At 40.4% G+C, this 16,828-nt stretch overlaps 1 protein-coding gene across 4 annotated transcripts in view; it reads right to left on the bottom strand.

Annotated features, from left to right (window-relative positions):
• Positions 1 to 16,828, bottom strand: part of SGK3 (serum/glucocorticoid regulated kinase family member 3) — a 111,398-nt gene that overhangs the window by 74,803 nt on the left and 19,767 nt on the right. The window contains exon 2 of one of the 4 annotated variants that reach the window (XM_042254271.1): positions 6,936 to 7,009. The exons of the other annotated variants lie outside the window; for them this stretch is intronic. The gene's annotated coding sequence lies outside the window, so the exon portion shown is untranslated. The remainder of the gene's footprint in view (positions 1 to 6,935; positions 7,010 to 16,828) is intronic. 4 annotated transcript variants of the gene reach the window in all.

Genomic DNA, 16,828 nt, shown 5'->3' with positions numbered 1-16,828 from the left:
GTGGAAGCTAACTATACAACTCAGACTAGTTTTGTACATGTTTGAAATTTTCTATAATAAAAAGGTTGTTTTCCCTAAAACACTATTTGCTTCAGAGGAATGCTGAGGTGAGAGACTTTTTCATTATAAGCTTCTTTTACAATTTTTTTTAATTTTTAGGTACATGCATCTATTTCATTTCTAAGGAACCAGTTCTATTAATGATGTAAGAAATACCCATACATTATAATTTTAACCAGTCCATGATGATTTAGTTGTAACTGAATGGTAAACACCAGTTTTCCAAGTGTAGTCTGTGGACCCCTGGAAGGTGCTAAGACTCTTTCAGGGGGTCTATGAGCTCAAACTATTTTCATACTAACACTAAGGTGTTATTTGCCTTTTTCACTGTGTTGCCATTTGCACTGATGGTGTAAAAGTAATATAATGGCTAGAATGGTTGGTGCCCTGGCCTGAACTAAGGCAGTCACACTGCTGTACCAGTATGCACTGTATTCTCTACTGTCACTCAATTGCAGTCTAAAAACAGAAAAAAGCCAAGTTCATTTAAGGATGTCCCTGACATAGCAGTAAACATTATTAATTTTACTGAATCTCAACTTTTGAGTATCTTTCTCTGTGACAAAATAGGAAGTATGCATAAGGCAATCTGCTGTATGATAAAGATGGTCTGGAGGGAAAGCCGATCTCTGAGTGGTTGTTGGAGTTCAAAAAGCTGAGCTAGCTGCTTTTACATAAAACACCATATTTACTCAAAAGGACAACTGACAAATGACAATATTTGCCAAACTTGGGTACTTGGCAGACATTTTCTTGGAAATGAACAAAGTAAGCCTGTCACATCAAGGAAAACAACTCAATGTATTTGTTGGCAATGATAAAGTTCAAGCCCTCAAGTGAAACTCAGAGTTTTGGAAAATTTGTTTCTGCCACCATGAGCCTGACTGCTTTTCTCCTCTGAAAGAGTTTTCTGATTCATTTGGTTGGTGGTATTAACAAATATGATTTTTTTTAACATGTTGTTAAAACAAAATGTGTCAACATTTGGAAGATCTGCATAGATCAGTGAGTGAGTATTTTTCCAAATGACTAATGCATGAAGTTACAAAACCAGGCAAGCATCAAGGATCTATTCAAAATGAAAGAGGACCGCCATGGGTGGAATGGTGGCCTCCAAAAGGATCATGAGATAGATCATCTGGACCATCCACATGGGCCCTGAATCCAAGGACACGTGTCCTTAAAAGAGATGGAAGAGACAACACTGGGACATATGGGGGAGAAGGCCATGTGAAGATGGAGGCAGACAGCCACTGGAGGTAAGGAACCACTCAAGCCCTTGGAGGGAGTGTAGCCCTGCTCATACCTTGATTTCAGACTTCTAGCCTGAAACCTGTGAGAGAGTAAATTTCTGTTGTTTTAAGACACCTAGTTTGTATTAATTTGTTATAGCAGCCATACAATGACCACTGAACTTTTTTAAGGTGATTTTAGTATTTTAAAGTTTTTGTTGACTTCATTGCAATATTGCTTCTGGTCTTATGTTTTGGGTTTTTGGCCCTGAGGCATGTGGGATCTTAGCTCCCCAACCAGGGATCAAACCGGCACCCCCTGCATTAGAAGATGAAGTCTTAACCATTGGACCACCAGGGAACTTGCCAACCCCCCTTTTTTTTGACCATTGGACTTTAATGTAACTGAGTACAAAAGTTTATTGATATGGATTCAGTATGCACACTACATCTAATCTTTAAGAAACTACCACTTGCCAAGTCTTGGTATAGCATCAAAGAAGAATCTCCATATTTTTCAGAAAAGGCTGCTAAAATATCCCTGCTTTTTCTCACTACAAAGCTTTGTGAGGCCTGATTTTTACACATACTTCAATCAAAACAATATACTGTAATGGTTTGAATGAGGAAGCAGGTGTAAGTATCCAGCTGTCTCCTCTCAAGTGAGACACTAAAAAGATCTGAATTATGTAAAATTATGCTAATCTAATTTTTTAGGTGGGGGGATTTATTTTTCATTAAAAATGTTTTATTTAATATGTAATGGGAGTATCTTTTTAAAGTATTTTTAATTTCTCAGTTTTAACTTATATAGTAGATATACCTAATAGATATATAATATATATACAAGATATATATCATAAAAGATATATTATATATTATATAAGATATATATTATACAAGATATATACAAGATATATAATATATATCTAATACATAAACACTAACATAATACATATATGTTATATATGTATATAACATAATACATAAATACTCTTTGGGATCCTCAATAATTTTTAAGAGTGTAAGTGGTTCTGAGACTCCTGTGAAAAACCATTGGTTTACATAATCAGTAAAAGAGGACAAACTAGGGGCCTAAGGTATCATGCACATAAGATTTTGGCTATTTTGAACTATATATTGGATTCTTAGGGGCAGGAAAAGGCTGAGAAAGATGCTTTTGGCAAAAGAACCCTGTGAGCACGTAACATACCAAGAAGGAGGTCTACACACGGTAAGGTCAGAAAAGAGTGGGACATCAATGAACATGGAATTTTGCATATCAAAATTAGTATTATCTCTTTTTTTAAAACTGGAGGATAATTGCTTTACAATGTTGTATTGGTTTCTGCTGAACAACAACATGAATAAGCTGAAGTATACATATATCCCCTCCCTCTGGGACTTCCCTCGCCCGACCTCTCTAGGTCATCATCACAGAGCGCCGAGCTGAGCTCCCTGAGCTATACAGCAGCTTCCTACTAGCTACCTATTTCACAAATGGTAGTGTATATAAGTCAATGCTACTCTCTCAGTCGGTCTCATAGCATTATCTTTTTAAAACAGTAAATGCATGACCCGATTTCAGAAGTCTTCATTTATCTTTGTGTAACTTGAAAAGCTGTTTGATTTTGTGAATGTGGGTGACATGCTGTTCTTGTCCTGTTTCTTGGGCCCCAAACAGATGGAGTGACCATGACGACGTGAAGTCACTCAGTCGTGTCTGACTCTTTGCAATCCCATGGACTGTAACCTACCAGGCTCCTCTATCCGTGGGATTTTCCAGGCTACAGTACTGGAGTGGGTTGCCATTTCCTTCTCCAGGGGGTCTTCCCGATCCAGGGATTGAACCGGGTCTCCCGGCATTGCAGGCAGACGCTTCACTATCTGAGCCATCAGGGAAGCAGATGGAGTGAGTCCTGTTAAATACTGAAATGGCCAACTGCAGTCGCCCTACATTCACTCCACCTGAAGCCTCGCAAACCTGCTTTTTGCCTATTAGTCAAATAGGGCCTCAATAACAAAGCGCCACAGAGGGGGTGGCTTAAACAACAGGAATTTATTTTCTCAAAATTCTGGAGGTTCGACGTGCAAGATCAAGGTGTCTGCAGGGTTAGTGGCTTCCGAGGCCACTCTCCTTGGCTTGTAGACAGATGTCTTCTCCCCGTGTCTCCACGTGGTCCTCCTTCTGTGTATCTGTGTCCTAACTTCTTCTTTTAGAGATACCAGCCATATTGGCTTAAGGCATGTAGCCTTAATCACGTCTTTAAATAGCCTCTCCTCAAATAAAGTCACATTATGAGGTACTGGGAGTTAGGTCTTCAGCATATGAATTGCAAAGAGGAGGGCACAATTCAGTGCACAAAATTTGGCTAACTCCTCCCACTAACCCTTTGGGAATCTGAATCAGACTTCCTTAGAGAAGCTGCCCTTGAACCTGGACTTAGGTTAGGACTTAGGACTCTAACTTAAGTGGATGCTGTTACACTTAACCAGCATCCACTACCTATCAGACCAGTCAACCCTGAATATTCATTGGAAGGACTGATGCTGAAGCCAAAGCTCCACTACTATGGCCGCCTGATGCAAACAGCTGACTCATTGGAAAAGACTCTGATGCTGTGAAAGATTGAGGGCAGGAGGAGAAGCGGGAGACAGAGGATGAGATCGTTAGATGGTATCATCGACTCAATGGACATGAGTTTGAGCAAACTCCGAGAGATACTAAAGGACAGGGAAGCCTGGTGTACTGCAGTCCATGGGGTCGCAAAGAGTCGGACACAACTTAGCGACTGAACAACTTATCCTATGTGTTGTTTATCACACAAATATAATTAAACACACAGTATTAATTGTTTTATGACTGTCTCTCCCACCAAACTCTAAGCACTTCAGGGCAGGGACTGCGCATGCCTGATATCCTAGTGTCCCTCAAAGAGTGAGTCAGGGAACACTGTTGTCATCAGAGCATACAGAGTATCACCAATGAAGGCTGCAGGTCTACAAGGCTGCCTGGGAAGCATTCTGAGTACTGAGGCAGCTACCATTCATGATGCACCAGAAAAAGGCAGTACAGTCTCACTGGCTTTAATCCCACTGGAGCACTAGGATAAGGGGGCAGAGACTTAACTCTAGCCCAGGTCCAGTCATTAACTAGCAATATAAAAATGAGGCAATGTTCCTTCTTTCGCTTAATCTCTCATTCTTCATCTGTAAATGCAGAAATTATCTAAAAGTTAAAACTTGTCACAATTTACATGGAAAAACCCTGATCTTTGAATGTCCCAAAGATACAAACCAACTCTACCCCATGCTACTGGGAGCCTTGTCTGCTTTTGATGGTAAGGTCAATGCCACTTTTGATGGTAAGGTCAATGCCACCTTTAACAGCCAATTCTACCGAAACTCTGGGAGAGCCAGGCTTCCATAGTTTTTTCTCACACTAACCAAACAAAGCTTTAAAGTAGTCACTGTGTGCTTCCTTGCTTAGTTGAACCCGACTCTTTGCAACACTATGGACTATAGTCCACCAGGCTTCTCTGTCCATGGGATTCTCCAGGCAAGAATACTGGAGTGGGTAGCCATTCCCTTCTCCAAGGAATCTTCCTGACATAGGGATCGAATCTGGGTCTCCTTATTGTAGGTGGTTCTTTACTGTCTGAGCCACTAGGAAAGCCCTAAAGAGTCATTCCCACTTTCCAAAGCCTCAGGGGCTCCGAGGGCAACTGGAGTTCAATGGCTTACGACCACTATTAATAACTGTCTTTCAATTTGGTTAGGAATTAAGAAGTGATATCCATGACTTCTGAAATGGCAACCCACTTCTAGGGGAAGTGCACTGAATTCAAAAAACGAAGATACAAATGAATGGCTAGAATATTTCTGGGATATGGAGAAGGGGTGGGATCACAATCTTTCCCCTTTATTTTGTTTTGAAGTCAGAAAAGTATGTAACATGGGGGAAAAGAAAAGACTCAGCAATTTATAATCTTTAAATCTTTAGCTGCCCTCTCCTACACATTGCCTAATCATGTATCTTGACCATCCACATGAGTCACCTGGGGATAATAATGCCAGAGAGGTGGTTTTGAGTGTTACATGAAGTCACAGGCAGAAATGGATTCATTGCAGAGGTAAAGAGTGAAGGGTTCCATAGAACCGACAGGGTTTTGGCTTCTGCCTCTTAGGAACTGTGTAGCTTTGGGTAAGTATTAATTTCTGTTTTCTGTTTTTTTTAGACTTTTTAAATGTGGACCATTTTTTAAAGTCTTTAATGAATCTGTTACAATGCTGCTTCTGTTTTATGTTTTGGACTTTTGGCCACGAGGCATGTAGGATCTTAGCTCCCCAACCAGGGATCGCATTGGAAGGCAAAGTCTTAACCACTAGACTGGCAGGGATGTCCCAAGTATTATTTTGTTTCCTCATCTGTAAAATGGAGAAAATAATGGCACCTATCTCTTGTGGTTTCCACAATAATAAATGTGATAACATCTGTAAGATACTTAGTACCTGAAACAAAGGAAGCCCTGAGTAAGCATTAGCTATTTCCTTTCTCTGTGTGTGTGTGTTTCGTCGCTCGGTCATGTTCAACTTTTTGTGATCCCATGAACCGAAGCCTGCCAAGCTTCTCTCTGTCTATGGGGATTCTCTAAGCAAGAATACTGGAGTTGGTTGCCATGCCCTCCTCCAGGGGATCTTCCCAACCCAGGGATTGAACCCAGGTCTCCTGCATTGCAGGTGGATTCTTTGCCATCTGAGCCACCAGGGAAGCCCAGCTACCTCTTCTAATGCTGTGTAATTCTCAGAGCTTTTCCATGCTGGACCATCTCAGAAACCTGTGATTCCCACTCACCTCAACCCCCTCACCCCTCTTTCTTCTCTGTCTCCCTCAGCACTGTCCCCAGTCTTCCCAAAAACAGAGTGGCCACCAGACTTTATCCTCCTCAGCATCCCTGTGGGAGCAATGGGGCTTTCTTCCCCCAGCCCTCCAGCAACATCCTCCTCTCTTTCTGGAAAAAGCTAGTTGTGTTTCTCTATATACTGCATGCTGCACACTTTCTCTGCCTGAATTGTTCTGCCCTCTCCTCCCCAACCACAGCCCGTTTTTGTGTTATTAAGTGTTTGAGTACAACATGGATTCAAGAAACCATCCTATGTGTTTTTTAGATAGTTTCACATGGCATGTAATACTTATGATTTCATAAAAATAATCACACACAGAAAATGATCAATGACCACTAAATGTCTTCTAAATAAGACGTTTCCAGAAGTCATGACTCATGGAATTTAAAAAAAAATTATTGAAGTGATAAGAAAAGCAGTTCTCCTCTTTCATGCAATCAAACAAGAATACAGGATGGTATTTTAGGAAACTCATAATGATTTTTCTTTTTCTTTCAAGCTCTGAAAATATATGTATAAAAATGACCTAAAAAAAGAGTAAGTAAACAAGTACTTAAATTTATTGAGTATTTTTAATTAAAGAACACGTTTTTAAAAATATCTTAATAGTGGAGGCTTTTCCTCATCCCTTCTTAAGATGCCTGTGAACTACCTGCTATTCTTCTCTTCCAATGAGCTCTACATACTACTTTGCGGGCAGGATTGGATCTTGTTTCTTACTGCATCTCTGCTACTTACATGAACAGGTGGCTGGCCCAGGCAAGGGCAAACATCATGTCTTAAGTAAGGAGGCAGGGAGGAAGGAAAGAAATCTAGAAAGAAAGTGAATTTTACGTTGTTGTAAAACAAGGACTTTTCAGAAGAGAGGGCATTATATCAGAAATGCACAAAGTTTCACTTGTAAAACATTCTCAAATAAGGAAAGCACTGGCGATAAACACTAATGGTGAAGTTGACAATTATGATAACTATTATTGACTCATCTTTTCCTGAATTTGTATCATTTGTATCATTTTCAGCATTACAGTGAAAAATTTATCCAGCCTCTTATAGCCCATCTTATTTCCAGACAGTAGAAGGTACACTGGGAATCAAACCAGGCTGAATAAACAGAAAATTCCTCTTTTATCCCCAAATCAAGAAGTCACTTTCCATATTCAGACATTTATGCACACACACAAAAAACTACTTCCAGGCAGTGGCTGATATTCAGTTATTCATGTGGCACACACCAGGACAGTCATTCTGTTTTGTATATATTAAAGTTAGCCATTATTATTAATGTTACATTCTGATTTCTGAAATTGATTCTATCTTATTTTATTTATATATCTATATCTCCACAACTATGTATGTGCTAAGTCACTTCAGGCTCCTCTGTCCATAGAATTCTCCAGGCCAGAACACTGGAATAGGTTGCCATACCCTCCCTCAAGGGGGTCCTCCCGACTCAGGGATTGAACCCATGTCTCTTACATCTCCTGCATTGGCAGGCAGTTCTTTACCACTAGTGCCTTGTCGGACAGAAGTCCTCACATCTATGATAGAAACATATCTAAATAATCAGGAATTTCTCACTTCTTGACCTTTTTGAATAAATCAATTATCTCTAATTTCAAAAGCAAAAAATTTTCCTAGAAAAACTGCTAAAATTGATATAAAATTATCAATTTGTATAATTTTGAAATAAATTATACAAATTTATTTGATTTGAAATAAATGATCTCAATCTCAAATCCTCAAGTTCAAAGAAAAGCAAATGCATTTTTCATGAAATTCAAAGATGAAGCAATTTGCCTAGCAGTTCCGCTTTGGCTCATGGGACACATATAAGAAGTAAATGGGACTTCCTGGTGGTCCAGTGGTTAAGACTTTGCCTTCCAATGCAGGGAGGGCAGATCTGATCCCTGCTTGGGGAGCGAAGATCCCACAGCCAAAAAATAAATAAAACCATAACATCAACCAGAAGCAATATTGTAACAAATTCAATAGTCTTTTTTTTTTTAATCCATATCAAACAAATTCTTTAAAAAGTTAATGTTTGTACTAGCCAAAATCTAGCCATGACTCAAAAGTCCATCAAGGGAAGAACACGTAACTGAATTGTGAATATTATATGGAATTGAAAATTAATGAATATCTGTATACATCAAGATGGGTGAATGTCAAAAGTGTTACTTTGATTATATTAAAAATAAGTATTAGGAGAAATTAGTCCATTTGTTAAAGTTTCAAAAATGAAAAAGTTCAACAATTTATTGTTTAGGGATAAACAAGAATTAGTTTTACAAAAAGTCAAGGGACAATACAAATACAAAGTTTTGTCACAGTTACTTGAGGGACAGAGGGAGGTAAACTGAATTGGGGAAGGGCAATGGGGAAACTAATGGATTGCTAATATTCTGTTTCCTGAACTGGGTGATAGATACATGAATATTTGTTTTGTTGTTATTCTCTATACTATATATACATGCTACAAATTTCTTCTTAATATGTTTAAAAGTATGTTAAAGGAATGAACAGTTTACAAAAATATTTTAAATAATTCAAATCTAAGTCTACTATATCCCTGGAATATTAAATCTTCTATTTTTTAAATAAAAAAGCATACAAGGAGACTGATAGTATAAGAATAAATGGATCTATAAAGTTGTGTATTATCTACCTTCAAAATTTAGAATAAGTCTTCCAAATAAAAGAAACAACCAAAATAGTAACTCTTCTATCAGATGAAATAAATAAAATTTTGCCCATTCAGTTATATGATGACCAAAGGTAACTAATTTCATAAAGCATATTATTCAGAATAACTTTCTGAACAATACAAAATAGATCCATCCCTTACTTCATATTTTCTTTACCATTCTCTCATATAAGCATTCATACAACAGGGATAGCTACTGAGAGTTTCACTGGAAATAATTAATAGCAAAGTCAGAAATCCCTAACGGCCAACTCTGACATGACAGGTTTCAAATTGATGAGTCTATCATCTCTGTACAAGTAATCCAGACAAATTAATGACCATAGTGTGTAGGCAGTTTTCACAATTAAAATTGATGAGTGTGCTCCTTTCACTTGTCAGAGTAGAGAGTTTATTGATCTTAAAATCAGTGGTGTTACAGGAAAACGCAAGTCAGGGCAGGGCTGGACTGGTCCTATGGGTCGCAAGCGTGAGTAGGCATTACGTCAGGCCCAGAGGGATAGCAATGCTGGCAATACCAACAACAATCTGAACAAAGCATGCCTCACAGGCAGGATGAGCCCAGCATACTTACAGTACATTAACAGAAAAAGGAAGAATCTATCAAGGCTTGACATATTGATAAATTCTCCTTGGTAACCCCCAGAATCCTGAGTAGCCTTGGAAAGAAATTATTCCAAAAATTCGGAGTTCTTCCAGCAACTCACTATTGTTTTTATAGGTTGCTAGTTCAGCACAGACAGGATTGACTCTTTAGAAAGCTCTGGGCATAAATATTACTTTAGTGGCAGTGGTTTTTTTAATTTACCAAAACTACCTCCAAATTAAATCTTCTATGAATTAGTAGAAGAAAGGATCTATATTATATAACTTCCTAGTAGTAGTTTTGAATCTGCAGAACATCCTGAGTAAGTAGGAGGACAGTAGGAGGAAAGGGTGCTTGCCAGATTCTTCACATACCTCAACAGAACGAGCTACCATTGTACTAAAGACTTCACATGCATTCTCTCATGGAATCCCTATGAGGAAACCTTATGAACTCCATTTTACAGATCCAGGAAATGAAATATTGACTTGTTCAGGTTCATGTAGCAATTGGCAGTGCTGGGGCTCAAATCCAACACTTATGCTTGTGTTCTATCTGCCATTTTTTGTTGTTGTTTGGTTGCTAAGTCATGTCTGACTCTTTTGCAACCCCCATGGACTGTAGCCCACCTGACTCCTCTGTCTATACTATGCTGTAAAATACATTGCATCACAGCATAATACAGACAGAGGAGCCAGGCGGGCTACAGCAAAACACACCACATTAACTGGGGAAAATTCTGAAAGAGATGGGAATACAGACCATCTGACCTGCCTCTTGAGAAACCTATATGCAGGTCAGGAAGCAACAGTTAGAACTGGACATGGAACAACAGACTGGTTCCAAATAGGAAAAGGAGTACGTCAAGGCTGTATATTGTCACCCTGCTTATTTAACTTCTATGCAGAGTACATCATGAGAAACGCTGAGCTGGAAGAAGCCCAAGATGGAATCAAGATTGCTGGGAGAAATAACAATAACCTCAGATATGCAGATGACACCACCCTTATGGCAGAAAGTGAAGAGGAACTAAAAAGCCTCTTGATGAAAGTAACAGAGGAGAGTGAAAAAGTTGGCTTAAAGCTCAACATTCAGAAAACGAAGATCATGGCATCTGGTCCCATCACTTCATGGGAAATAGATGGGGAAACAGTGTCAGACTTTATTTTGGGGGGCTCCAAAATCACTGCAGATGGTGACTGCAACCATGAAATTAAAAGACACTTACTCCTTGGAAGAAAAGTTATGACCAACCTAGATAGCATATTGAAAAGCAGAGATATTACTTTGCCGACTAAGGTCCGTCTAGTCAAGGCTACGGTTTTTCTAGTGCTCATGTATAGATGTGAGAGTTGGACTGTGAAGAAAGCTGAGCACCGAAGAATTGATGCTTTTGAACTGTGGTGCTGGAGAAGACTCTTGAGAGTCCCTTGGACTGCAAGGAGATCCAACCAGTCCATTCTAAAGGAGATCAGTCCTGGGTGTTCGTTGGAAGGACTGATGTTGAAGCTGAAACTCCAGTACTTTGGCCACCTCATGCAAAGAGTTGACTCACTGGAAAAGACCCTGATTCTGGGAGGGATTGGGGGCAGGAAGAGAAGGGGACGACAGAGGATGAGATGGCTGGATGGCATCACCGACTTGATGGACATGAGTCTGAGTAAACTCCGGGAGTTGGTGATTCACAGGGATGCCTGGCGTGTTGTGATTGATGGGGTCACAAAGAATCGGACACAACTGAGCGACTGAACTGAACTGAAAACACACCACATTAATTTTTGATAACAGCTTTTAAAAAACTGAAATGCTAAGTTGCTAAAAGTTGGAAAGACAAGATGCTTTTTAGCTTTATCCTAAAAGAGCACACATGTCAAAGAACTTACGACTATTATTCCATAGCATGGCACCATACTGGATCTCAGTCTCCCACCCCCACCCCCGTTCTCTTCCTAGTCAAGACCTGGACTTTCAAAAACAGGCATTCTGTGCCCTTTAATTAAAAAACTGTATGGCTGTTTACTCCTTGGAAGAAAAGTTATGACCAACCTAGATAGCATATTGAAAAGCAGAGACATTACTTTGCCAACAAAGGTCCGTCAAGTCAAGGCTATGGTTTTTCCAGCGGTCATGTATGGATGTGAGAGTTGGACTGTGAAGAAGGCTGAGTGCCAAAGAATTGATGCTTTTGAACTGTGGTGTTAGAAAAGACTCTTGAGAGTCCCTTGGACTGCAAGGAGATCCAACCAGTCCATTCTGAAGGAGATCAACCCTGGGATTTCTTTGGAAGGAATGATGCTAAAGCTGAAACTCCAGTACTTTGGCCACCTCATGCGAAGAGTTGACTCATTGGAAAAGACTCTGATGCTGGGAGGGATTGAGGGCAGGAGGAGAAGGGGACGACAGAGGATGAGATGGCTGGATGGCATCACTGACTCGATGGACTTGAGTCTGAGTGAACTCTGGGAGTTGGTGATGGACAGGGAGGCCTGGCGTGCTGCGATTCATGAGGTTTGAAAGAGTCGGACACGACTGAGCGACTGAACTGAACTGAACTGAATGGCTGTTTAAATTACTTAAAAACAGTCTTTTATTTGTAAGCATTATTCTGTAAAAAATCTTACTGAACTTGCTGCTGCTGCTAAGTCACTTCAGTCGTGTCCAACTCTGTGCAAACCCACAGACGTCAGCCCACCAGGCTCCCCCACCCCTGGGATTCTCCAGGCAAGAACACCGGAGTGGGTCGCCATTTCCTTCTCCACTTACTGAACTTACTGAGAGGAAAAACCATGGTCATATGCTAAAAAAGAAGAAGAACATTAAAATGAGGTTAGGGAATAAAACAGTCTATTTTAAAAGTAGATTCACAAAGATTCAGCATGCTTCGTATTATGAGTCCTCTCCTGATGGCACACACTGGATATCCGAATTGACCATGAGAGAACAACAAAGACTGGCTGGCCAAAAGGTAAATTTTCTCATTTTTTTAAAAATGGTAAACCACATAAGGTAATCTAAAAATATATATGGCATTCCTTCTATGCTCTCTGGAAACAGCATGCCAGTGAATACTTTTGAGATTTCATCTTCATAGAAGCACTAACATTGATTAGGTCTCAACATCCCCATGTGGGAGAAACAACAGCATATTCCCTCCATTTTCTAAATGATGTATATGGAGAGACTTGTGAATTGAAAAGTTCAAGAAGGAATTTCTGGTTTTAAAATATTGGTGTAAAGATGTTTCACCTCGTCTTCTCAGAAATCACCTCAAAATAGGGAAGACACAACACCTCCTACTTGAAGACAGAAAGCCTATGGAGGAGTAGGAAGGAGGTAGCGTGGCAGAAGGGGAAACCTGAGGGCCTGAGAGGGGTGCCAGGCAGGAGCGCACTGACCTAGCCCGCAAGACCTGAGAAGAGGCTCAGGCTTTAGGGCAACAACAGGCAGGAGATGAGAGGCTTCCTACCTGGGAAAACTGTATGGTCCTGAGAAAAGAGAGGCTGCTGATGAAATCTGTGATGGTCTCCATCTTTAACAAGTTCCATCCAGATCACAGAACTTTTATTCCATTTTTAATACATTCTATTAGTGTCTTGAAAGTGTTAGTTGCTCAGTCGTGTCTGACTCTTTGTGACCCCATGAACTGTAGCCTGCTAGGCTCCTCCATCCATGGGATTCTCCAGGCAAGAATACTGGAGTGAGTTGGTATTTCCTTCTCCAGGATGTATTCCTGACCCAGGGATCAAACCCAGGTCTCCTGAATTGACAGGCAGATTCTTTACTGTCTGAGCCACCACAGAATCCCCTATTTTAGTGTCTTCAACTCAGTTCACTTCAGTTCAGTCTCTCAGTAGTGTCCGACTCTTTGTGACCGCATGAACCACAGCACACCAGGCCTCCCTGTCCATCATCAACTTCCAGAGTCCACCCAAACCCATGTCCACTGAGTCAGTGATGCCACCCAACCATCTCATCCTCTGTCATCCCCTTCTTCTCCTGCCTTCAATCTTTCCCAGCATTAGGGTCTTTTCAAATGAATCAGCTCTTCGCATCAGGTGGCCAAAGTACTGGAGTTTCAGCTTCAACATCAGTCCTTCCATTGAATATCCAGGACTGATCTCCTTTAGGATGGACTGGTTGGATCTCCTTGTAGTCCAAGGGACTCTCAAGAGTCTTCTCCAGCACCACAGTTCAAAAGCATCAATTCTTCAGTGCTCAGCTTTCTTTACAGTCCAACTCTCATATCCATACATGACTACTGGAAAACCATAGCCTTGACTAGATGGACCTTTGTTGAAAAAGTAATGTCTTACTCTTAAATAATTATCAAGCACTTAAAGGAAATCTCTAACATAAAGGACCAAAATTTAAAAAAAAACACTATAATACATTAAAAATAGGAAATAGAATACTAGGAATAGACAAAGGCTTTTATTTTTTAAAAAAACACACAACTTCACAGAGACAGAAAATATTATATGCATGAAAGAAAAATAATTTTTTTTTAAGAAAATAATGAGGGACCTTCCCTGGTAGTCCAGTGGTTGAGGCTCCAAGCTGCCACTATAAAGGGCAAAGGCTTGATCCCTAGTCAGGGAACTAAGATCCAGCATAAATTGATGCTTTTGAATTGTGGTGTTGGAGAATACTCTTGAGAGTCCCTTGGACAGCAAGGAGATCCAACCAGTCCATCCTAAAGGAAATCAGTCCTGAATATTCATTGGAAGGACTGATGCTGAAGCTGGAGCTCTAATACTTTGGCCATCCGATTTGAAAAACTGACTCATTAGAAAAGAGAGTAATGGTGGGAAAGATTTAAGGCAGGAGGAGAAGGGGATGACAGAGGATGAGATGGTTGGATGGCATCACCAACTCAATGGACATGAGCTTGAGCAAACTCCAGGAGTTGGTGATGGACAGGGAAGTCTGGCGTGCTGCAGTCCATGAGGTAGCAAACAGTCCAGAGTGATGAACTGAACCATCTTGTTGGGGCTTCTCCTTTGCCCTCGGACGTGGGGTATCTTTTTTGGTGGGATCAAACAGTCTCCAGTTGATGGTTGTTCAGCAGCTAGTTGTGATTTTGGAGTTCTTGCAAGAGAAGATGAGCACATGTTCTTCCACTCTGCCATCTTGAGGGTATAGAGTGGTATCATGTGCCTATCTAAGGTGACTGATATTTCTACCTGCAATCTTGATTCTGCCTTGGGACTCATCCAGCCCAGCATTTCACATGATGTACTTGCATATAAGGTAAATAAGCAAGGTGACAATATACAGCCTTGACGTACTCCTTTCCCAATTTTGATCCAGTCCATTGTTCCATGTCTGGTTCTAACTGTTGCTTCTTGACCTGCATACAGGTTTCACAGGAGGCAGGTAAGGTGGTCTGGTAGTCCCATCTCTTTAAGAATTTTCCACAGTTTGTTGTGATCCACACAAAGGCTTTAGCATAGTCAATGAAACAGAAGTAGATGTTTCTCTGGAATTCCTTTGCTTTTCCTATGATCCAGTGGATGTCTGCAATTTGATCTCTGGTTCCTCTGCCTTTTCTAAGTCCATTTTGTACATCTAGAAGTTCTTGGTTCACTACTGTTGAAGCCTAGCTTGAAGGATTTTGAGCATTACCTTACCAGCATGTGAAATGAGTACAACTGTATGATAGTTTGATTATTCTTTGGCATTGCCTTTCTTTGTGATTGGAATGAAAACTGACCTTTTCCAGTCCTGTGTCCATTTCTAAGTTTTCCAAATTAGCTGGCATATTGAGTGCAGCACTTTAATAGCATCATCTTTTCTGGATTTGAAATAGCTCAGCTGGAATTCCATCACCTCTACTAGTTTTGTTTGTAGTAATGCTTCTTAAGGCCCCCTTGACTTCACAGTCCAGGATTCAATAAATATTTAGTGAATACAAAGATTCTGTTTGGTTTACCAACACACACCTTTAAACTCCATACACTGATGTTACTGCTACTGCTAAGTCACTTCAGTTGTGTCCGACTCTGTGCGACCCCATAGATGGCAGCCTTCCAGGCTCCCCTGTTCCTGGGATTCTCCAGGCAAGAACACTGGAGTGGGTTGCCGTTTCCTTCTCCAATGTGTGAAAGTGAAAGTGAAAGTGAAGTCGTGTACGACCCTCAGTGACCCCATGGACTGCAGCCTTCCAGGCTCCTCCATCCATGGGATTTTCCAGGCAAGAGTACTGGAGTGGGGTGCCATTGCCTTCTCTCATACACTGATGCTAAAGCCTAGATTTGAAAAGTCAAAATCTACTCCAAAGGAGAGCAACTAATCCAGATTTCCCGCCTGCTCTGCCCATGGAGTAAACTGATCTAACTGCACAGACTGATTCTGCAGAAGCGCTGCCCAAAATCAGTCTAAATAGGCAGGACAGGGTGAGGAGTTTGGACTTGAACTCATAAAGAGTTATCGTAGGTTAAGAAATGTACGCGTGCAATTTTAAAAAAGAGCTTTGAGAAGATTAGCCTCTCCTGGTACGCAGGATAGAATGAGGGCAAATTTTTTCCTCCATTTTTTAGCCTGTTTTTAAAGATGTGAGGTGACCAGTCAACTACAAAGGCTCAGTTAGTTTCTACACTAAGTGATCGATGAACCACTATCTGAACTATGGTCTGGAGTCATCCAGACCCCCATTCTTAGCCACTATTAGTATAATCTGTCACAGGAGTTGAAAATAGATGAGTCACCAGAGGCAACCTGCTACTTCTGTACACAACAATGCCTGTCAGTGACACTTATTCCATTTTATAACATACCCATTTTAAATAAACATTCTATTTTACATATAATTAAAGCTGAAAGATTCAATTAAAGGTTCTATCAAATACCACAGTCCAAAGACTCATTCTGCTTTAATTATAAGAGAAACATAAAAATTGAAACCTGAGTGGTAAACTTTAATGACAGACAATAAAATAAAATTGCTTTCTAAGTTGAAAATGTTAAGCCTGTAGCTAACTACCTGAGAAATGAGAAAGTGCTCCTTGCTTATTATTCCTGCATCCTTTTTTTAACCAAGAAAAATAAGTCTGAAAGTCAATCCTACCCACGAAGACAGGGCTAGATCAGGTGGGTCCCAGAAAGGTTTAAGGGCAAATGGTGACCAGGGTAGAGCAGAGTAGAATCACCCTACAAATACCTAGTTTTCAACACAACCACTTACCCAAAACCTTTTCCAAGTGACCCAGGCTTTATGTTTTAATGATTAGAAAGTGCATGAGAAGTGACTTCCATGGAACAGGTACACTGTCCTTTTCATTAAGGATTTGGGGAATCTGTTATTTCAGGAGAGCTGTATGCCTGATAGGGGCTTCCCAGATG

Source organism: Ovis aries, chromosome 9, assembly GCF_016772045.2.
Source record: "Ovis aries strain OAR_USU_Benz2616 breed Rambouillet chromosome 9, ARS-UI_Ramb_v3.0, whole genome shotgun sequence".
Taxonomy (NCBI): Eukaryota; Metazoa; Chordata; class Mammalia; order Artiodactyla; family Bovidae; genus Ovis; species Ovis aries.
This window is presented reverse-complemented; position numbering and strand designations above follow the sequence as displayed.